The following is a 24,717-nucleotide window of genomic DNA, read 5'->3' as shown; positions in this document are numbered from 1 at the left end:
TTGGGGGATATCATCCAAAACAGGGAAGCAACTGGCCGGGTTGCTAAATGGGCAATTGAGCTTGGGCCTCACGGATTAAAATATGTGCCTCGTACGGCTATCAAGTCTCAAGCGCTTGTGGATTTCATCAATGATTGGACAGAGTTGCAGGCACCAGAGGAAAAGCCGGATAACACGTATTGGACTATTCACTTTGACGGGTCTAGGCAACTGGAGGGCTCGGGGGCTGGAGTTGTCTTGACTTCCCCACGAGGTGATAACTTTTCCTATGTCCTCCGATTAATGTTCCCTTGTACTAACAATGCAGCTGAGTATGAGGCCCTGCTCCATGGTCGTCGGATGGCTAAGGAGATGAATTTAAGCCGGGTGAGATGCTTTGGAGATTCAGATCTGGTGGCCCAACAGGTCTCTGGTACTTGGGATTCAAAGGATCCGCTTATGGCGGCTTATCGTCGAGAGGTTGATGCCATTGCAGGTCACTTCAAGGGTTACCAAGTTGAACACATCGATCGAAGGAAGAATGAGGCGGCTGATAATTTAAGCCGGCTAGGCTCTCAGCGTAAGTCGGTGCCACCGAATACGTTCTTGGATGTATTACTCAATCCTTCGGTCAAATTGCCTATGGAGGAGGACCTTGCTATTCCTGACCCGGAGGCACAATTGGTGGCGGCTCTTCATGCTATTCCAGATTGGACAGTGCCCTATTTGGCTTACATGACCCGGGGTGAGTTACCTGAGGATAACGACAATTGTCAATGGGGAGTTGCACCATTGCAGTGTTACAGGAGCGTTTCAGCGCTGTGTTTCTCCTGAAGAAGGCGGTGAGATTCTACGTGAAATCCACGAAGGAGATTGTGGTCATCATGCCGGCTCTAAATCCCTGGTGGCCAAGGCTTTTCGTTACGGGTTCTATTGGTTGACGGCTCATGCTGATGCTGAGGACCTGGTCAAAAAATGTGATGGTTGTCAGAAGTTTTCACGTCGAGCTCATGTTCCGGCTCAGGAGCTGAGGATGATCCCAATCACTTGGCCGTTTGCAACATGGGGGCTTGACATGGTTGGACCTTTCAAGAGGTCCAAGGATAAGAAGACCCACCTTTTGGTGGCGGTTGATAAATTCACAAAGTGGGTCGAGGCAGAGCCGGTGAGCAAGTGTGATGCAGCCACGGCGGTTCAATTCATGAAGAAGGTGATCTTCCGCTTTGGTTTTCCACACAGCATTATAACAGATAATGGCACTAATCTCTCCAAGGGTGCTATGAAAGAATTTTGTCAACGTGAGCATATCCGGCTTGATATCTCATCAGTGGCTCACCCCCAGTCTAATGGTCAAGCGGAGAGAGCCAATCAAGAGATCTTGAGAGGCATCAAGCCCCGGATTATGGTTCCTTTATAGCGAATGCCGGGTTGTTGGGTGGAGGAGTTGCCTTCTGTATTATGGAGCATTAGTACTACCCCCAACAGGTCTACATGTTATACACCTTTTTTCATGGTCTACGGAGCAGAGGCGGTTCTCCCTTGTGACATCCATCACGACTCACCTCGGGTGGCGACTTATGTTGAAGCTGACAATGAAAAAGCATGTCAGGAAGCACTTGACCTGTTAGATGAGGAGCGTGACATCGCAGCGGCTCGTTCAGCGATTTACCAGCAAGATCTGTGCCATTACCACAGCCGCCGGGTTAAAACCAGAACTTTCCAAGAAGGCGATCTAGTGCTCCGACTCATCCAGGATCAGACTGATATGCACAAGTTATCCCCACCTTGGGAAGGACCCTTTGTGGTCAGCAAGAATCTAAACAATGGGTCATACTACCTTATCGATGTTCGAGAGCACAAAGACTCACGTAAATCGGAGGAGGAGACCCACCGGCCGTGGAATATTACTCATCTTCGGCCTTATTACACCTGAGCCACAGGCTCTTCTGATGTACATATTATAATAATGTATATATTATTATCAATATAATAAAGTCGGCATGCCTGTGAAAGCAGGGCCTCTATCGTTTTTCTCTTTAAATCATGAGTTTTTTGGTCACTTGGGGGCTTCTGCTTTATAGAGCAAAGTTATGATTACCCTTTGATCCGGCTTATAAGCCACAAAAAAAATTGGGGGCTTGCTACCCAGGTTAAAGGGACCAAAGAGAGTATGTTGCAAAAGCACAACTCAAACATAGGTGCCCATTGAGCATAGCTCAGAAATATTGCTTGGGGGATCTTTTGTTCTAAAGAACAAGAATTGCTATAACCCTTGTGATAGGCTTAAAAGCCAGGTGTATTCACCTAAAACCCCGGGTTATCCTGCCTGTATGCCAGATGCTTCTCCATCAGGTAATCCTGATTGACCCGGCGAGCTCTCAGCAGTCAATCTTTTCAACAAGACCCTGAACTGGTTAAGGTTAAAACACCGGTTTCTCATGTGAGGGCACGGCTTACGGATAGCAAGGAGAAGCTCAGGCTGATAAAGCCGCCTTCCTTGAAACTTGGATAAATCGGCCTGTGATGCATGATGCTACTCTGACCCCGCGTACTCCTGATAAGTCTATCTTTAAATGAGAACTGAACTTATCCGGGTTAAAATGTTGATTGGGTAATGTGAGTGCCGGCTCACGGAAAGCGCGTACCTTCCAGTGGCTAATGCTAGTTTCATTGAAGAAGACATTTTGGCTTGGCGGCCTATGAAAGCCTTGGATTTTTTCTGTTGATTTGCTTTGAACGTCTTTCTGTGTTTTTTCTTGTGACATAGTAATACATGGTTGAAAATCAATAAGGCTTATAAGGCCTTATGAGTCATATATGACATTAACCGGTGTTCATTAACCTGGCCTAGTTGTTGACTATAAGTCGCCAGTATAAAGTAACATGATATCCGGTGTTTTTTAACCCGGACTTGTTTTTAAGCCGGCAATATATACTTACCAGTGCTCAAATTTTGGGTTATCACCCTTATTTCACTAGTTTCGACAATGTGATCAAATATCACAGGTATGCTATATGCTCAAATATATGGTTATTCCTAAGTCCAGCTTTGGTTATAACTTATGATTATTTCTCTATATCTATTGGGCATTATGACCCGTCCTGCGGTAAACGGTGGGACACTCGTGATCTGTTTTTGTATACAGGAATAGATTCAAAAAGCTGATATTATAAACATCAATGGCACCTATTCAATTAGCAATTTCATGCAAAGCGGAACATGCTCGATGGCACGACAGATTCAAAAGTTTTACTACTCTATTACAAGCCTCCACGGGCTAAATAAGACCAAAGTGTTTTTAAAAGCTCAAGTGTTTACAGCCGCCCGGCGGTTAAGTCCTCTTGGCCTTGTTGCTCGGAGTCTTCGGCGTCATCCTTTGCCGGCTCTTCGTCTTCTTCTGCTGGCTGAAAAGTTGGCGATGACCAATCGATACCAGATAAAGCTTCAAATTCAGCTTCATCATCTATAAGCTCAGACGGATCGACTTCAGGAGCAAAGGTGTGCTTACGGATTGGTGGGATTAAGTCCATCATTCTGTAAGCCAGAGTTGGCATCTTCTTATGCTCCCGGTCATAAGCCGGATGGTACTTGGAGAGGTCCGAGTCATTAGCAATCATTGTGGCCATTGGACGAATTTCTTTTACACAGGCTGTGAAGTCCTTCTGATCGAAAGGAGTACCATCTTCTTTCAAACTTGGGTAACCAGTAGCTACCTCAGACGGGTCAAGCTCTGGTACCCATGCCTTGGCCCGACTCAAAGCTGTCACGGCGCCGGCTCTTGCAGATGATCGCTTTATTTCATCAAACCTAACAGGCAGCACAGAGAGTTTCTTCAAAACATCTAACAACATAGTTGGTGCTTGACCTGTTGGTGAAATAGAGGCTAGGGCACGTTGAGTCCCAGTGTACAGCTGTTCAACAAGTGTATAGACAGCTTTAAGCTTCACCAGCATGTCTTGATTGAGATTGCTGCTTCTGGGACCTGATTATATTGCAGAATGATTAAATGGCGGGTTAGATGATCAAAATAATGATTCATTTCTGATAAGGAGGCTCACCAAAGATAGCTGAAACCATCTGATTCACACGGCTTTTTAAACCGGTAAGCTCAGTGGTCACTTCTTGAAGCGCCGCCTCTGCCTTCTCAGCACGTTGGGTCAAAGCCGTCTTTTCATCCGCCCAGGTCTTTTTCTCAGCTTCAAAGCTGGTTTTTAGTTTTTCCGATTCAGACACACTAAACTGAAATTTTGCCTCTGCCTTCCGGGTCTCAGTTTCCTGAGTCGCCAGCCGGGTCTTTGCATCATTCAATTGACCTTCTAGTTCAGCAGTGGCAACCTGTACAAAGTATGGAGTTATCAACATTTATATCAAGCTTACAAGATTACAAGTCTCAAGTATTTTGCCAGCAATAACACTTGACAGTTGGGGGCTAATGTCTATCAACGATTTTTTTTCAAGACAACGACTCTCATGCATTAAGTCCCAAATACTTTGCAAGCAAAACTACTTGGCACTTGGGGGCTAATGCATACCGTTTGTTTTTTCTTCATCATAAGCCGGAAGTGATATAACAATCCCAACCGACTCATGGGGGCTAGGCAGTCAAGATCTTTCTTTTTATAACAAGACAAATAGGACCGGCTCATTCCCGTTGATTAAACCGGCCCTTGGGGGCTACAGACGGAAAACTCAAGTTGTACAAGCATCCGGTTTACATTTAAACCGCCCAAGGAGGGTTTCTAGGACAGCAGTTATGGATTTTTTTAAAGTCTACAACCTATTCAATCTGGTCATAGCCAGTAGACTTGGGGGCTGGCAGGATATGTATACAAATTACTTAAAGCTGGAAGTCATACCTCATATTTTTGGTGCATCTGCTTCACCATATCAATTTCGAGATCGCGGCTGCAGTGGACCTGGCTGAGATAGCCGGAGAGGATCTCATTGCTGCTCAGTTGGGTGTAATGAGAAATGTCAAACTTCTGTTTCTGCCTCTCAATGACTTCTTGCTTGGCAGTATGTTTTGCTAGAGCTATTGGATTTCCCGGCTCTACAAAGCCGGTGCCAGTAATCAACACATCATCATCTTGAGCCTCTGACGGCTTAGACGAACCCGAGGGGGCAGAAGTTGAAGGATTAATAGCAGTGCCACCAATGCTAAGATCTGGAATCTCAGGAGGGGTGACAGTGACAGGTTCTTCCGGCTGTTTATCGGAAGCCTCAGGGACAAAGACTTGTTGTTCCGGCTCAGTGATTTCAGGTGTTTCTGTTGGCTTGATCACTTTAGCCTTTTTGTTTGGCTTTGCTTGGCCGCTACAGAGGTTATGATAAGTCAGTATTAATATAATAATATATGAAGTTATAGAGTAAAGCTAGTTGTTGTTACCCAGGGGCAGTCTTGAAAGCCGGCATTTCAGTTTGTGATGAGCCGTTAGAAGAACGAGCAAGTTCCTGGTCAATGATCATTAAAAGAGTTAAGTGACAAATAAGTAAGACCTGTCAGCAGATGAGAAGAATTTTAGAAGTTTAAAAAAGCACCTCGTTTCGGCGTTTCCGAGGAGCAGGGGTGTTTGGTAAGCCGGAGGATAATTCATCACCTCCACTGGTCCGGGTCTGGCGACGGCTTTCATGTTGCTGTCGTTTCAAAAGAAAGTGAGGATCTAAATAAGCCAAGGGGTGTGAAAACCTTACTTTCCGGGTTACTTGTCGAAGTTTCTGTCTTGGCAAAGATTCTGAGCCGGAGGAAATAATAGTTACCTCTTCTTCAGCTGCTTGGCTGGCTCCCGTCTCAGCCTGATAATAATTAGTGTCAATAAGATGGTTGAAAAATAAGCCAAGAGAGTCAAGGGCTACCTCCGACTCAGAGGTATCATCCAGCTTGAGCAGGTCAGAGGTGCTGGGTTTCTTTTTCTTCTTGCTGGTCTTCTTGGCGGTTTTCCTAGCGGCCTTCTTGGCAGCCCTGGCCTTCTTAGCAGCCTCGTGGTCATACTCCGCTTTCCAGAATTCTGACTTAGCCTGCAGAGGTTGTCAAAGGTTGAGTTAATCAGATATTCAAATGATGAGATGAAGATATAGTAAGTTCAGAGGCTTACATCTGGTGGCGGGTTAAGCTTGCTGAAAGGGGCCAGACCTACTTTGACACAATCCTCCGGGTCTTCGTTTAGAAGAGACTTCACCATTTCATTGATTGCTTCCTCAGTTAATGGTTCAGAGTTGTGGCGCAGTGAATCTTTTTCATCACCAGTATATGTACCCATTAAGCCGGTACGACGGCTCAACGGGATGATCCGCCGAGAAACCCAGCACCTGACTAAATCAACTTCGGTCAGCCCGTTTCCTAGCAGAGCTTTGATTTTCACGATAGTAGGTGCAATCTTCTTCCGTTCAGCGGTAGTAAGCTTTTCAGGAAGATTATGTTTGGGGTTCAGGCGCTCAACACGGTAACCCGGCAGAGTATTCTCATCAGCCGGAGAAGTGTCTTTGCAGTAAAACCACGTCTGGTTCCAGTCTTTAGGGTGACTCGGCAACATGGCGTAAGGAAAGATGGCGTCTCTGCGACGTTGAATCAAGATTCCGCCTAGTTCCAAGCTAGGACCATTGGTGAATTCAGTCTGGCGGTTTAAGTAAAATACGCTCGAAAGAGTTCAACACTGGGCTCCTCTTGAAGGTACACCTCATAGAAGACTTGAAAGTTGCAAATATTTGACACGGAATTGGGTCAGATGTCTTAAGGGTGGAGCTGGAAGAAGTGCAACACGTCTCGAAAAAACTTAGAGCCGGGTGGTGAGAAGCCCCGGTTCATGTGGTCAGTAAAAATGATGACTTCGCCGTCTTTCGGTTGAGGTCTCTCTTCGCCCGGGTTAGGATCACGATAATGCATCACGCTTTTGGTAGGTAAATATCCGGTTTTGAAAAAGTCTTTGAGAGTGCTCTCGGTGACGATGGAAGGGACCCAATTGCATGTGTACACTATTTTCGGCGGCATTGTGGAAGAAAACCTAAAGGAAAGAAAATTTGCCGGTTCAAGTCAATTGGTGAAATCACACTTTAAGTGCTGACAATATACATTCAGGATGGCGGCTTAAGTGAGGACTAATGGTATATGAATAATTGTAAGCCGGATGTGTAAGCCGCCATGAAGGGTACATGTATTCAAAATTTGACAGAATGTAAAATTCTACTAAGTGTTGGACAAACAGGTTTCACAGATTACAGTTAGAAATTTGGATCTGAAACTGGGCAGAAAAAGGGAATAAATCTGAAACCTACAGAGGCGACAGTGCAAGTGCATAGGTGTTCTAAATGGGATCTGCAGCGATCAGGATATGTTCTAATATTTAAAATAGATGCTAAACTACTACCGCGCGAGATCTGTGTGGTTTGTGGATCTAATCCATGGATGTAGCCAAAGAATAAAGACGGCGACGACGAACACTGACGAGCACCGACGAACACTGGAGAACATTGAAATCCTAATGCCAGATCTACGACGGAGGAAGAAGGGCTTACCGATGCTGATGAGATGGCGGGGAGGTGCCGCGGTTCTCCGGTCCGTTCAGGATGATGCAGCGGCCGGAGTTGAAGACGGAGGCGGAGGTCGACGGCGGCGGAGCTAGTGCAGGTTGGCGCATCGCAAGGAGGAAGAAGAGATGAGAAGGAAAGAAGGGGGAAGGAGAGGAGAGCTCGAGGCTTTATTTATAAGCCTGAAAGGACAAACGATAGGCGCGAAAATCGAGGAGACAAAAAATGGATAAGTGACGACGCGGGCGCCTCGATTTCTGAAAAGATAGTAAAGTAAGATATTTATTAAGATTTGGGTTCTGTGAAGCATTAATGACAGATGACGTCACGGCGGGTTACCGAAAATTCAGAAGATGATGTCACGGCGGGTTACAATATTTCACAGTCAAGATGAGGAAGGATTTTTCTAAATATTAAAGATTGACATGAACAAGTTCAAATCAACCCGGGGCCTAATGTTGGGGATATGACTATCAGGCATGACCCGCCAGGAGGGGCCGGGTCATCCTTATGACGATTCACCTCCATGAAGCCCAAGAGAGTGATAACAGTTCATAGATAGGCTGAGTAGAGGGCTCAAGCCCAAAGGCGGCTTAAGGCCCACGGTTATAAACCGCCATGTATCTATGACTTGTATTGTAAGGCATATGTAATTGGTCTCCGAGCCGGACACGTATATGAGCCGGCCGGGACTCTGTAGACCGCAGGGCGTCAACCCGTGTATATAAGGGGACGACCCGACGGCGGCTTAGGGCAAGAAAGAAGAGATCGAGAGCTAGGCAAGCGTATTCGCTCCCTGGTCATCGAAACCCTAGCAATACCGCCTCAAACTGGATTAGGCCTTTACCTTCACCGCAAGGGGCCGAACCAGTATAAACTCCCCGTGTCCTTTGTCCTGTTCAACCCCTTTAAGCTAACTTCATCGCGATGGCTCCACGACTAAGTCCTCACACTAGGACATCTAACGTGACAATTCCACAACAGTTTTGGCCTGTCCTTTGCCTCAAAAGGATTGGGCTACCTTGCTGCATACTTGTTACTATTATCGTTACTTGCTCATTACAAATTATCTTGCTATCAAACTACTCGCTACTTACAATTTCAGCACTTGCAGACATTACCTTACTTAAAACTACTTGTCATTTCCTTCTGCTCCTCGTTGGGTTCGACACTCTTACTTGTCGAAAAGAGCTACAATTGATCCCCTATACTTGTGGGTCATCAAGGCTATTTTCTGGCGCCGTTGCCGGGGAGTGAAGCGCCTTTGGTAAGTGGAATTCGGTAAGGAAACATTTATATAGTATGCTGAAATTTATTGTCACTTGTTACTATGGAAAACAGTCCATTGAGGGGTTTGTTCGGGGTATCTTCACCTCGTCCGGAACCACAATTAGCTACCCCTCAACCTACTGCACCTACTAAAAATATTGAATATGAAATTCCTTCGGGTATGATAGAACAACTGCTAGCTAATCCTTATGCAGGGGATGGAACCGAACATCCTGATATGCACTTGATATATGTGGAACAAATTTGTGGATTGTTTAAGCTTGCAGGTTTACCCGGAGATGAGAAAGGTTTTCCCTTTATCTTTGAAGGGAAAAGCATTGGCATGGTATAGGCTATGCGATGATATTGGATCATTTGGAATTGTTTGAAATTGGAGTTCCACCAAAAAAATATCCTATGCATCTAGTTCATCGTGATCGAAATTATATATATAATTTTTGGCCTCGTGAAGGAGAAAGTATCGCTCTAGCTTGGGGGAGGCTTAAGTGAATGTTGTACTCGTGCCCCAATCATGAGCTCCCAGGAGAAATTATTATTCAGAACTTTTATGCTCGGTTTTCTCGCAATGATCAAACCATGCTGGATACTTCTTGTGCTAGTTCCTTTATGAAGAAGACTATTGAATTCTGGTGGGATCTTTTGGAAAGAATTAAACGCAACTCTGAAGATTGGGAACTCGACGAATTTAATGAGTCAGGTATTAAGCTTAAGTATGATTGTGTTAAATCTTTTATGGATACCGATGCTTTTCAAAAGTTTAGCACTAAATATGGACTTGACTCCGAGATAGTAGCCTCCTTATGTGAATCATTTGCTAGTCATGTTGAACTCCCTAAAGAGAAGTGGTTTAAATATCACCCATCTATTAAAGAAGAAATTGAAAAACCAACACCAGTTAAAGAAGAAACTATACTTTATAATGTTGATCCAGTTGTTCCTACTGCTTACATTGAGAAACATCCTTTTCCTGTAAGGATAAAGGAACATGCTAAAGTTTCAACTGTGGTTAACAAAAGCTCTGTTAGAACACCTAAACCAGATGAACAAATTAGAGTTGAACCTAATATTTCTATGGTTAAAGATCTCTTAGAAGAAGATGTGGATGGGCTTGTTATCTACTTATGTGCAGAAGCTGCTAGAATTGCCAAACCCGAAAAAGGGATAAAAATAGACCTGTTGTTGGCCTGCCTGTCATTTCAGTTAAAATAGGAGACCAATGTTATCATGGTTTATGTGACATGGGTGCTAGTGTGAGTGCTATTCCTTACAAGCTATATCAAGAAATTAGGGAAGACATAGCACCTACAGAGTTAGAAGACATAGATGTTACTATTAAACTTGCAAATAGAGACACCATATCACCTTGTGGGATTATTAGAGATGTTGAAGTCTTGTGCGGGAAAAATAAAATACCCTACTGATTTTCTTGTTCTTGGTTCCCCACAAGATGACTTTTGTCCCATTATCTTTGGTAGACCTTTCTTGAACACAGTTAATGCTAAGATAGATAGCCAGTAACAAATTGTGGGTGTTAGCTTTGGTGATGAGTCTCGTGAGTTTAATTTTTCCAAGTTTAGTAGAAACCATCATGAAAAAGAATTGCCTAGTAAGGATGAATTAATTGGTCTTGCTTCTATTGTTGTGCCACCTACTGATCCTTTAGAGCAATACTTTCTAGACCATGAAAATGAATTACATATGCATGAAAGAAATGAAATAAATAATACTTTCTTTGAACAACGTCCTCTACTTAAACACAATTTGCCTATTGAAACTCTAGGAGGTCCTCCTCCACCTAAGGGTGATCCTGTGTTTGAATTAAAATAATTGCCAGACACTTTGAAATATGCTTATCTTGATGAAAAGAAAATATATCCTGTTATTATCAGTGCTAACCTTTCAGAACATGAAGAAGAAAGATTATTGAAAGTTCTAAGGAAGCACCAAGCTGCTACTGGATATACTCTTGATGATTTAAAGGGCATTATTCGCACTCTATGTCAGCACGAAATTAATATGGAACATGATGCTAAACCAGTTGTTGATCATCAACGTCGACTAAATCCGAAGATGAAAGAGGTGGTAAGAACGGAAATATTAAAACTTCTGGAAGCAGGTATAATTTATCCTATAGCTGATAGTAGATGGGTAAGTCCTGTTCATTGTGTCCCTAAGAAAGGAGGTATTATTTTTGTCCCTAATGATAAGAATGAACTTATTCCACAAAGAATTCTTACATGCTATAAAATGGTAATTGATTTCAGAAAATTAAATAAAGCTACTAGAAAAGATCATTACCCTTTGCCTTTTATTGATCAAATGCTTGAAAGATTATCTAAGCACACACTTTTGCTTCCTTGATGGATATTTTGGCTTTTCACAAATACCTGTTTCTCAACCTAATCAAGAAAAGACCACTTTTACTTGTCCTTTTGGAACCTATGCTTATAGACGTATGCCTTTTGGTTTATGTAATGCACCCGCTACCTTTCAAAGATGTATGATGGCTATATTCTCTGACTTTTGTGAAAAGATTGTTGAGGTTTTCATGGATGATTTTTTTGTTTATGGGAATTCTTTTGATGATTGTTTAAGCAATCTTGATCGAGTTTCGCAGAGATGTGAACAAACAAATATTGTATTGAATTGGGAGAAGTGCCACTTTATGGTTAATGAAGGCATTGTCTTGGGTCATAAAATTTCTGAAAAGGGTATTGAAGTGGACCAAGCTAAGGTTGATGCAATTAAGAAAATGCCATGTTCTAAGGACATCAAAGATATTCGTAGTTTCCTAGGTCATGCTAGTTTCTATAGGTGGTTTATTAAAGATTTCTCTAAAATTTCCAGGCCTCTCACTAGTCTTTTGCGAAAGGATGTTCCTTTTGTTTTTGATGATGATTGTTTAGAAGCCTTTGAAACACTCAAGAAAGCCTTAATTTCTGCACCTATTGTTCAACCACCTGATTGGAATTTGCCTTTTGACATTATGTGTGATGCTAGTGATTATGCTATTGGTGTTGTTCTAGGGCAAAGAGTTGATAAGAAACTGAATGTTATTCATTATGCTAGTAAAACTCTAGACAGTGCTCAAAGAAATTATGCTACTACTGAAAAAGAATTCTTTGCAGCGGTGTTTGATTGTGATAAGTTTAGACCTTATATTGTTGATTCCAAAGTAGCTGTTCACACAGGCCATGCTGCTATTAAATATCTTATGGAAAAGAAAGATGCTAAACCTAGACTTATTCATTGGATTCTCTTGTTACAAGAATTTGATTTGCATATCATTGATAGAAAAGGAGCTGAGAACCCCGTAGCTGATAATTTGTCTAGGCTTGAAAATGTGCTTGATGACCCACTACCTATTGATGAGAGTTTTCCTGATGAGCAGTTAGCTGCAATAAGTGTTGCTAATGGTACTCCTTGGTATGCTGACTATGCTAATTACATTGTTGCTAAATATTTACCACCTAGCTTTACTTACCAACAAAAGAAAAAAAATTCTTCTATGATTTAAGACATTACTTTTGGGATCACCCACATCTTTATAAAGAAGGACTATATGGTATTATTAGACGTTGTGTACCTGAGCATGAACAGGGACAAATCTATGGAAATGTCACTCCGAAGCTTATGGAGGGCATCATGCTGGAGATAGAACTGCTCACAAGGTATTGCAATCTGGATTTTATTGGCCTACTCTCTTCAAGGATGCCTGTAAGTTTGTCTCATCTTGTGATGAATGCCAAAGAATAGGTAATATCGGTAAGCGTCAAGAAATGCCTATGAATTATTCACTTGCTGTTGAACCATTTGATGTTTGGGGATTTGATTACATGGGACCTTTTCCTTCCTCTAATGGGTATACACATATTCTGGTTGCTGTCGATTATGTCACTAAATGGGTAGAAGCTATTCCAACTAGTAGTGCTGATCACAACACCTCTATTAAAATGCTTAAGGAAGTTATTTTCCCAAGGTTTGGAGTCCCTAGATATTTAACGAATGATGGTGGTTCACACTTTATTCATGGTGCTTTCCGCAAAATGCTTGCCAAGTATGATGTTAACCATAGAATTGCATCACCTTATCATCCTTAGTCTAGTGGTCAAGTTGAGCTTAGCAATAGAGAAATAAAATTAATTTTGCAAAAGACTATCAATAGGTCCAGGAAGAATTGGTCTAAGAAATTAGATGATGCACTTTGGGCTTATAGGACAACATATAAAAATCCTATGGGTATGTCTCCTTATAAAATGGTTTATGTAAAAGCTTGTTATTTGCCTCTTGAGTTAGAACATAAAGCATATTGGGCAGTTAAAGAACTCAACTATGACTTCAAACTTGCTGGTGAAAAGAGGTTATTTGATATAAGCTCATTAGATGAATGGAGAACCCAATCATATGAAAATGCAAAGTTATTTAAAGAAAAAGTTAAAAGATGGCATGACAAAAGAATCCAAAAACGTGAGTTTAAAGTCGGAGAGTATGTTCTTTTGTACAACTCTCGTTTCAGATTCTTTGCAGGCAAACTCCTGTCAAAATGGGAAGGCCCCTATGTCATCGAGGAGGTTTACCGGTCTGGAGCCATCAAAATAAATAATTTCGAAGGCACTAACCCGAAGGTTGTCAATGGGCAACGAATAAAGCATTATATCTCAGGTACGCCTATTAATGTTGAAAGCAATATTGTCCAAACTTTGACACCGGAAGAGCACATAAGAGAGTCCTTCCGGAACACTCCAGAATCATCAAAATAAGGAGGTACGTAGTACGGTAAGTAAACAGACTCAGAAAAATATGCAAAAATATTTTTTGTCAGTTTTGGAATAATTAAGAATTTTAGGAATAAAGAAACTGCCAGGAAGCATCCCCTAGTGGGGAGAAGACACCAGGGCGCGCCAGGCTTGTCTGGCGCGCCCAGGTGGGTTGTGCCCACCTGGGACACCTTCCGTACTCCGTTTTTCTTCCATGTACTTGTCCTCCAAAATAAAAAATCTATATATACTTCCCGAACCTGTTAACCACCGTGTCGTGGAGAAAATCCTTTGTTCTCTTTTCTTGCTATTTTCTGGCAGATTCAACTAAACCAACGCCATGTCTCCCTCACCCTTCAACCATGGAGAAGGAGACATAACTTTGGTTCAGGAAGATCTAAGGAGGGATGAAGCTGAAGAGGTTGCTATGGAGGAAGAAGAGGAAGGTCCCTTTGGGATTCACCCTCCGGCCTCCGAGAGGGGTACACTAGCTGGCATCTCCACTCACCCTAATCCTCATCAAGCTCTTCGGGAGATTCAAGGTTTGAAGGATCTACTCATGGTTATATTGGAGAACACTACATCACCACCATCACCTTCTTCACCACCAAAGGAGAACCGAGTATCAGGTATGGGCACTCCCCTTGGCTTCCGCCAAGCTTGGGGCAGGTGCCCCGGTATCGTATCATCCCACTATCTTTTTTGCTTTTACTTATATTAGTTCAATCTTTTGCCTAGATGAATAAAGTTTAGTTCGATCTTTTCTTCTTTTAGAGTTTGCTTACTGATCTATCATTGTTATCGTGTGCAAGTTATACAATAAAGTTTAGTGTGAGTTTTTGCTTTCTTTGCTTTCATGTTGCAAATAAAGAAAGAAAAAGAGAAAGGAAATAAATAAAAGAAAGGAAATAAGTCAATATGATCATATACTAATCCTATGGTAGGTGATAGCACCACATGAGGAAAAGTATAAGTAAGAAATTTTATTAGAGATTGACAAACATAGCATTAGTCAATTATGCAACTCATGAAAGAATCAATAAGGGAAGGGAAGATTCACATATAAATATACCATCCTAGAAATCTTTTGTGATTGTGAATCCTCATCAAAATATTATATGCCAAAATTGTTGACGTTGGACAAGGAAGACAACGTAATGGTTTATGTTTGTTTATATTCACATAGAAGTCATATTGTCATAGATCCTTTAACATGTGGTGCTTGCCCCCTATCCTTGCTAGCCAAAAATTCCGCACTAAGTAGAGATACTACATGTGCATCCAAAAACCCTAAAACCCAAATCTTTTTCAAGTGTCCACCATACCTACCTAGGGGTTGAACAAGATCCCTCAAGTAAGTTGTCATCGGTGCAAAAAGGCAATAAAAATTGCTTCTAAATATGTAAGATCATTTAGTGTAAGAGAAAATTAAGCGTTGTACGAACTTGGATGACAAAGAATAAAAGCGACAGACTGCATAATAAAGGTTGTCATCTTAAGGGGCAATACAACGTGACATTCTCTTGCACTAAGGGATTGAGCATGCAAACAAATAAGCGCATGGCAACCTCTGCTTCCCTCTGCGAAGGGCCTATCTTTTACTTTTATGTATTTACTTTTATGAAAAGAGTCAAAGTTTTCCTTCTATTCCTTTTATTTTTCACTTTGGGCAAGCATCATGTGGTGAGGAAAGATAGCATGAGTTATTATTGTTGACATCACCTTTGAGGTGAGTATGTTGGGAGGCGAATTATAAGCCCCTATCTTTCTATGTGTCCGGTTGAAACGTTTTGCTCATGGGTATGAGGTGAATGTTAGCAATCATAGAAGACTATATGATGGTTGAGTATGTGGACTTGCTTAAAAGGCTCCGACACGTGACTCTTCCTGAAAAGACGATGAATTGTAGTTGCAAAGTTGACTGAGAAAATAGTTTGTTGGTTTCTAATAGAGTTTTTGCTTTATACTTCGATTGTGTGATGAACTGTTACTTACTTATAGGAAGTATATGATGCAAGTTCTATGATAAAAGTCCTATGTTACATTTTGTTGCTGTTATAATAATCAACATGATGCTTCTATGTCTGTATTTTGTTTTTATCGACACCTCTCTCTCAAAGCATGTGGACATGTTTTTCGATTTTGGTTTTCGCTTGAGGACAAGTGAGGTCTAAGCTTGGGGGAGTTGATACGTCCATTTTGCATCATGTTTCCTTGATGTTATTTATAACGTTTTTATCCATAATAATGCTTTTTGGAGTAACTCTAATGCCTTTTATCTCATAATTTACAAGGAACACACCAAGAGAGAGAATTCTCGCAGCTGGAAATCTGGACCTGGAAAAGCTACGCCAGGCCACCTATTCTGCACAACTCCAAATGAGCTGAAACTTTACGGAGATTTTTTATGGATTATTTAAGAAATATTGGAGCCAATAAACACCAGAGGGGGCCACCAGGTAGGCACAACCCACCTGGGCGCGCCAGGCCCCCCAGGCGCGCTCTGGTGGGTTGTGGCCTCCTCGGCCCACCTCCGGTGACCATCTTTTGGTATATAAGTCATTTTAACCTAGAAAAAATAAGGAGGAGGCTTTCGGGACGAAGCGTGATAATCCCCAAGTGCAGGGAACCATCGTAGAAATTCCCAATGGTGGAAGTGATAAGTATGGAGTGTCGAACCCACAAGGAGCTAAAGGTAAGATCAATATTCTCTCAAGTCCTATCTGCCACTGATACGACTCTACGTACACCGAACGTTTGCTTCCAACTAGAAACGAGAAATAAAACTACGTTGTGGGTATGAAGAGGATAACTTTGCATGGTATCGGAGAGCTAAAATATAGAAGTAGGTGATGTTATCATAAAGTTATAATATATTACTAAATATTATAAATAGCGAGTGTGGCATAATGATGGATCGGTGTGCGGAATTGTCCTAGGCAATTGTTAACAAGACCGGTAGTCGTCATTGCAATTTCATATGAGGGAGAGGCATAAGCTAACATACTTTCTCTTCTTGGATCATATGCACTTATGATTGGAACTCTAGAAAGCATACGCAACTACTAAAGATCATTAAGGTAAAACCCAACCATAGCATTAAAGCATCAAGTCCCCTTTATCCCATACGCAACAACCCCCTTACTCGGGTTTATGCTTCTGTCTCTCAAGCAACCCTCTATAAGAGAATCATGAACGTATTGCAACACCCTACAACGGGAATCCCTCACGCTTGCGCGACACGGAGGGCACCATAGGACATCACCAAAATAAAACATACAACTCATACCAATCTAGATCATCAATCAACCCAAAGACAAAGGATATCTACTCAAAACATCATCGGATGGCAACACATCATTGGATCATAATATGTGGCATAAAGCACCATATTCAAGTAGGGATTACAGCGGGGTGCGGGAGAGTGGAGCGCGTAAAAGAGATGAGGATGGTGATGTTGATGAAGACGATCACCACGGCGATGATTCCCCTCCCGGTGGCACTCCGGCGCCACCAAGAGAGAGGAGGAGAGGTTCTCCCCCTTGTGCTTCCTCCTCCATGGCCTCCCCCCTGGATGGGGAGAGGTTCTCCCTCTGGATCTTGGCCTTCATGGCGATGATGGCCCCTCCGGGATCCTCCTCCATGGCCTCCGGTGATGATGGCCCCCTCCGGCAGGGTTCCAGAGAGGGCCTAGATTGATTTCTCATGGCTACAGAGGCTTGCGGCGGCGGAACTTCCGATCTAGGTTATTTTCTGGAGGTTTCTGTATTTATAGGAGAGGATGGCGTCGAGAACAAGTCAGGGGGCTCCACAGGGAGTCCACGAGGTAGGGGGCGCGCCCTAGGGGGGTGGACGCGCCCTCCACCCTCATGGGGCCCACGGGACTCCCCTCCGGTAACTCTTCGTTCTAGTATTTTTTATATTTTCCAGAAAAATTCTCCATTGATTTTCATCGCATTCCAAGAACTTTTATTTCTGCACAAAAACAACACCACGGTAGTTCTGGTGAAAACAGCGTCAGTCCGGGTTAGTTCTAATCAAATCATACCAAAATCATATAAAACTATTGTAAACATGGCATGCATACTTCATAAATTATAGATACGTTGGAGACGTATCAGCATCCCCAAGCTTAATTCCTGCTCGTCCTTGAGCAGGTAAATGATAAAAGAAATAATTTATGAAGTGTGAATGCTAGCCAGTGCATAAGTTTGATCAATGATAGTTTCAATCACTTTTTCTAGCATCATTATATATCATAACAGTAGCTCAACTCATGAAACTTCTCATGATCAAGTAACAAGCTATTCACATGTTAAAGTATAGATCATAAACTTCCTTGAAAACCAACAAACCGTGCTCTTAGTCATCAAACAATTGCAATTCATATTTCCGGGAAGGGTCTATGTAAGAGCTTTGATTCAGCAAACTCCACATACTCAACTATCATTTAATCTTTCACAATTGCTAACACTCACGTGATATTTGTGGGTTCAAAGCTTTAATCGGACACAAAGAAAGATAGGGGCTTATAGTTTTGCCTCCCAACCTTTTACCTCAAGGGTAATGTCAACAATAATAGTTCATGATAACTTACATCCAATTGGATATATATATCAGGATCTTTCCAACACAATGTGCTTGCCAAAGGATAAAATATAAAAAGGAAAGGTGAAGATCACCATGACTCTTGTATAAGGTATAAGGCAAGAATAAAAGATAGGCCCTTCGCAGAGGGAAGCAGAGGTTGTCATGTGCTTTTATAGTTGGATGCACAAAATCTTAATGCGAAGAACGTCACTTTATATTGCCACTTGTGATAGGGACCTTTATTATGCAGTCCGTCGCTTTTGTTGCTTCCATATCACAAGATCGTATAAAGCTTATTTTCTCGACACTAATAGATCATACATATTCAGAGAGCAATTTTTTATTGCATGCAACAATGACAACTTACTTGAAGGATCTTACTCAATCCATAGGTAGATATGGTGGACTCTCATGGCAAAACCGGGTTTAAGGATATTTGGAAGCACAAGTAGTATCTCTACTTGGTGCAAAGAATTTTGCTAGCATGAGGGGGAAAGGCAAGCTCAGCATGTTGGATGATCCATGACAATATACTTTATTTCGGATATAGGAAAACATAACCCATTACGTTGTCTTCCTTGTCCAACATCAACCTTTTAGCATGTCATATTTTTATGAGTGCTCACATATGGTTCCAATTTCATATTAGAACTATATCTACTGTATTCCAACTTCACCATGGTTCATACCACCCGATACTACCCATAGATTCATCAAAATAAGCGAACAACACATAGAAAACTGAATCTGGCAAAAACAGGACAGTCTGCAGTAATCTGGAAGTTTAGTAAACTTATGTAACTCCAAAAAATTCTAAACAAATATGAAATTTAAAACATTTGTACATAATTAATGTGAAAAAAGTTTTAGACCCATTTGACATTCCAGTAAAAAATGTAAAATCACGCACTACAACCAAAGTTTCTGTTTTTGTACTGCACATAGTAAACAAGCAATCTAATCATCCTAAAACCAAAGCTTGGCACAATATTCTTATAATACAATGGATATATACAAGGGGATAATTATTTCCAGATAAGCTTCCATGAAATTTTTTACATTTTTTCCATGAGCATGAACACAAGTGCTCAAGGTCGACCCTCACTTCTTCAATGCATAATCTTCCAATCACTTCTCTTATTGAAAAAAACTTTTTAGGCATGAGAGGCAAGTATTTTTTTTGGTATTTTCATTCTTAAAAAAAAATTGTATGTTTCACCCACAACTAAACAGAAACAAAAAGTAAAAACAAAATATACTTAGTGAAGAAAGCAAACAAGCACACACGAGAATATCAACCCCACGCTATTGCTCCCCGGCAACGGCGCCAGAAAAGAGCTTGATAATCCCCAAGTGCAGGGAATCATCGTAGCAATTCCCAATGGTGGAAGTGATAAGTATGGAGTGTCTAACCCAAAAGGAGCTAAAGGTAAGATCAATATTCTCTCAAGTCCTATCTCCCACTGATACGACTCTACGTACACCGAACGTTTGCTTCCAACTAGAAACGAGAAATAAAACTACGTTGTGGGTATGAAGAGGATACCTTTGCATGGTATCGGAGAGCTAAAATATAAAAGTAGGTGCTGTTATCATAAAGTTAGAATATATTACTAAATATTATAAATAGCGAGTGTGGAATAATGATGGATCGGTGTGCGGAATTGTCCTAGGCAATTGTTAACAAGACCGGTAGTCGTCATTGCAATTTCATATGAGGGAGAGGCATAAGCTAACATACTTTCCCTTATTGGATCATATGCACTTATGATTGGAACTCTAGCAAGCATCCGAAACTACTAAAGATCATTAAGGTAAAACCCAACCATAGCATTAAAGCATCAAGTCCCCTTTATCCCATACGCAACAACCCCCTTACTCGGGTTTATGCTTCTGTCACTCAAGCAACCCACTATAAGTGAATCATGAACGTATTGCAACACCATACAGCGGGAATCCCTCACGCTTGCGCGACACGGAGGGCACCATAGGACAGCACCAAAATAAAACATACAACTCATACCAATCTAGATCATCAATCAACCCAAAGACAAAGGATATCTACTCAAAACATCATAGGATGGCAACACATCGTTGGATCATAATATGTGGCATAAAGCACCATGTTCAAGTAGGGATTACAGCGGGGTGCGGGAGAGTGGACCGCGTAAAAGAGATGAGGATGGTGATGATGATGGTGATGTTGATGAAGACGATCACCGCGGCGATGATTCCCCTCCCGATGGCACTCCGGCGCCACCGAGAGAGAGGAGGAGAGGTTCTCCCCCTTATCCTTCCTCCTCCATGGCCTCCCCCCTGGATGGGGAGAGGTTCTCCCTCTGGATCTTCGCCTTCATGGCGATGATGGCCCCTCCGGGATCCTCCTCCATGGCCTCCAGTGATGATGGCCCCCTCCGGCAGGGTGCCAGAGAGGGCCTAGATCGATTTCTCATGGCTACAGAGGCTTGCGGCGGCGGATCTTCTGATCCAGGTTATTTTCTGGAGGTTTCTGTATTTATAGGAGAGGATGGCGTCGAGAACAAGTCAGGGGGCCCCACAGGGAGTCCACGAGGCAGTGGGCGCGCCCTCCACCCTCGACTACATGACACTTCACCATTATTGGGCCTAAGGGAATGCATTGTGGAGTAGTAAATAGATAGTGGGTTGCGAGAGTGACAGAAACTTAAACCCCAGTTGATGCACTATTCCGTAAGGGACCGATTGGGTCCTAAAGTTTAATGCTATGCTTAGAATTTATTCTTAATACTTTTCTCGTAGTTGCGGATGCTTGCGGGAGGTTTAGTCATAAGTAGGAGGTTTGTTCAAGTAAGAACAACACCTAAGCACTGGTCCACCCACATATCAAACTATCAAAGTAGCGAACACAAATCAAACCAACATGATGAAAGTGACTAGATGAAATTCCCGTGTACCCTCAAGAACGCTTTGCTTATTATAAGAGACCGTTTTGGCCTGTCCTTTGCCTCAAAAGGATTGGGCTACCTTGCTGCATACTTGTTACTATTATTGTTACTTGCTCATTACAAATTATCTTGCTATCAAACTACTCGCTACTTACAATTTCAGCACTTGCAGACATTACCTTACTGAAAACTACTTGTCATTTCCTTCTGCTCCTCGTTGGGTTCAACACTCTTACTTATCGAAAAGAGCTACAATTGATCCCCTATACTTGTGGGTCATCAGCCTTGTATCTGTCTATTGTACCATCAGCTTTCCTTTTAATTTTATATACCCACTTACAATCTATAATATTTCTCCCTTGCTTAGGTGATACTAGATGCCATGTTTGATTTCTCATAAGAGCATCATACTCAACATTCATGGCATTTTTCCAATTCTTGTTACTCAATGCTTCTATCAAATTCCGTGGTTCACCGGTGGCAGCAAAATTTGCAAACTTAAAGTTTTTCTTATACCTGACTGTCCCATCTTTGGGAACTGTTGGTTTGAAAATACCTTGTTGTGACCGAGTTACTCGTGTAGATCCAGCGGCACCTGTCGAACCAGCCGCAGAAGATCCTCCTCCCCTAACGGCATCAGGTTCGGCAGTGGCCACAGAAGATTCGTCTCCTCGTACTGACCGGCCAGGAGGATCCGCCTCTTCGCCCGAGCGGTCGATCCGCCTCGGATTAGGCACAGGCGGTGACAACTCACGACGTGATGGGCTGCCAGCCTCATCATGGCACGCGGGAGTTGTCGCGCGCCCAGCCGACCCGGGCCGGCTGTCATCACATGAAGACAAGTGTGGCCTGGACCCACCCGCTCGTGCGCCTGATTCCGTCCGTGTGTCACGCGCGGAGAGGCTGCTCGCGGCCCATGCACCTGACTCCACCCGCGTGTCGGGCGCGGAGGCACTGCCCGCGCCGCCAGGCGAATCCTCCCTGGGATTTGCGCCTGCTTCGCCTGCTGCGTTTGTGCCAGATCTCTCGGGATTAGTGTTTGTCCCCGTCTCGTGTCCTGCGCCTGTGAAGCCAGGTAGGGAGGGCTGATTCTGCATAAAATCATGACCACAAACAACATTTTTTTCCTCTGTAAATCAGTGTTATGACTAGTTGCCAATTGATCAACACATGCATTACCCCATGATCTATTGGATTTAGAAGCTCCGGAGATAAGAGAAGGATCTCTGCCCGTAGGCGGGCGTCGGCATTTGGGTGCAATTCAGAGAAAGGAAAAATTGTTTCATCAAAGACAACGTCTCTTGAGATGTATACGCGTCCGGTAGAAATATCTAGACACTTGAAGCCTTTATGTAGGTTACTGTAACTAAGGAGTCACACCTTTTGGAGCGAAACTGAAGTTTGTGTGCATTGTATGGGCGCAAGTTGGGCCAGCAAGCGCACCCAAAAATTCTAAGAGATGAATTATTGGGTTTATCATTGAACAGTTTTTCAAGAGGAGTTTCAAACTTGATCACCTTGCTAGGCAACCTATTGATAAGATAGGTGACAGCAATAAAAGCCTCATCCCAAAATTTCAAGGGCATACAAGCTTGAGCAAGGAGGGAGAGGCCTACTTCAACAATATGGCAATGCTTGCGTTCGGCGGACCCATTCTGCTGATGAGCATGGGGACATGAAACTTGATGGGATATTCTTATTTTAGTAAAAAAGGAATTTAGTTTCTCATATTCTCTCCCCCCAATCTGTTTGGAGAGCAAGGATTTTTCGGCTGAATTGTCTTTCAACAAGATTTTGGAAGTCATGAAATTTTTGAAAAACTTCCGACTTATGTTTGATTAGGTAGATCCATGTGAACTTATTGAAATCATCTATGAAGCTCACATAGTATTTTTTTCTACCTACTGATTCAACAGCTGGTCCCCACACATCAGAAAAAATAAGTTCCAAAGGAAACTTGGATTCAATTATAGATTTTGGATATGGTAACTGGTGGCTCTTGCCCTTCTGACAAGCATCACAAACAAGTTCATTATTTGATAAACGAACACATGGAAGCTTATTCTTGCTAATTATTTTGCTAACAATAACTGATGAAGGGTGTCCTAGACGCCGGTGCCATTTGTACAAAGATGGAGAAGTGACACTGAGCGCATGCTTCTTGGCGCCTTGTTCCATGTGTTTCACAGGGTATAAGCCTCGCCTACCCCTGCCGCGAAGAAGGGTTCTCTTCGTTGCCCGATCCTTAACAAAAAAAAGAATAGGGGTGAATCTCAACGAAAGAGTTGTTGTCAACAGAAAGGCGACTAGCAGAGATTAGGCTTTTATCAGCTTCAGGGACATGAAGGATATTTTTAAGAACAAGATCTCGTTCGGGGGTATATATGTGTGATTGACCAATGTGGGCAATAGTCATGCCTGATCCACTAGTTGTGTGGATTTTCTCGTTCCCCGTGTAGCGATCGCGAACCGTCAACTTCTCTAAGTCTCCCGTGATGTGATCTGTTGCACTGCTGTCAAGACCAGTTGGTATCAACTCCATACTGGGGAGCCGCCATGTTTGCCGAGCGCTGGTGCTGCTGTTCTTCTCCTCCATGGTAGGAAGAGTCATATCTCTTCCAACACTTCCATGCTGGGTGTCCAAGCTTGCCGCAGATCTGGCACGTAGGCTTATCAGAGGATTGTTGTTGTAGTTCCCGCCGCTGCCGCCTCCGTTGCCACCGCCCCCCCCCCCCGTTTCCACGGTTGGGCGTCTTGGAGAAGTTGCGGTTGCGATCACCGCTGCCACCGCCGCCTTGCTTGTTGGGGAAGCCACGGTCGCGATCTCCGCCGCCGCCATTTGTCTTGTTGAAGCGCCCACGTACCGCTGCATTTGCAGACGGCTGAGAAGACCCGCCACGCAAGTTCATAAAAGTCTCGAGGCTTAGGAGCTGCGACTACAGCTCCGGCACCCCGACAGGCTTGACCCGTGAGCACATGGCAGAAACCACGGGATCAAACTCCTCATCGAGTCCAGCGAGGATGTGGGAGACGACATCTTCCTTGTCCACCTTCTTTCCTGAATTAACTAACTGATCACAAAGTGTTCCGACCTTACCGACGTACTCAGCGACGGAGAGGTTGCCCTTCTGGAGGTTCGCCAGTGCAATCCTGACGTTGACGTTCTGTGCGCGGGTATGCGACGCCAGCATCCCTTGCACAGTGTCCCACAGCTCAGCTGCAGTATGGCATGTTGCAACTTGGATGGCTATCTCGCGCGGCAGCGTCGTCAGCAGGTAAGAGAAAACCTGCTGATCTCGCGCATACCACATGTCAAACTCCGGGTTCAGAGCCTTGGACTTGGTTTTGCCGTCGTCAGAGGTGACCTCAATGTGCATGGGTGGCACCACCTGCTCGACGTCGAGGAAGGCCGCCATCTGCACCCCCCGGATGGCCGAGAGGACGGTGGCGCGCCAGAGTGCTTCGCTCCCTCTCGTAAGTTTCTCTGTGACGAAGTGTGCAAAAGGAAATGATGGGAATGAATTTGTGGAGGAGCTCTCCATGGATGAATCCGAGGTAGGCTCTGATACCATGAAAGAAAAGGAGTTAAGCGTTTGATGATCTCATCAGGGACGAATCCATGTTAATATATAGGACAGGATACATGCGGTGGTTT

The 24,717-nt window shown here is 43.1% G+C and overlaps 1 pseudogene; it reads right to left on the bottom strand.

The window, feature by feature from the left end:
• Positions 1–23,976: 23,976 nt before the first annotated feature.
• Positions 23,977–24,115, bottom strand: LOC123100897 (uncharacterized; annotated as a pseudogene).
• Positions 24,116–24,717: the final 602 nt, after the last annotated feature.

The sequence above is a fragment of the Triticum aestivum genome, chromosome 4D, assembly GCF_018294505.1.
Source record: "Triticum aestivum cultivar Chinese Spring chromosome 4D, IWGSC CS RefSeq v2.1, whole genome shotgun sequence".
NCBI classification, from domain to species: Eukaryota; Viridiplantae; Streptophyta; class Magnoliopsida; order Poales; family Poaceae; genus Triticum; species Triticum aestivum.
This window is presented reverse-complemented; position numbering and strand designations above follow the sequence as displayed.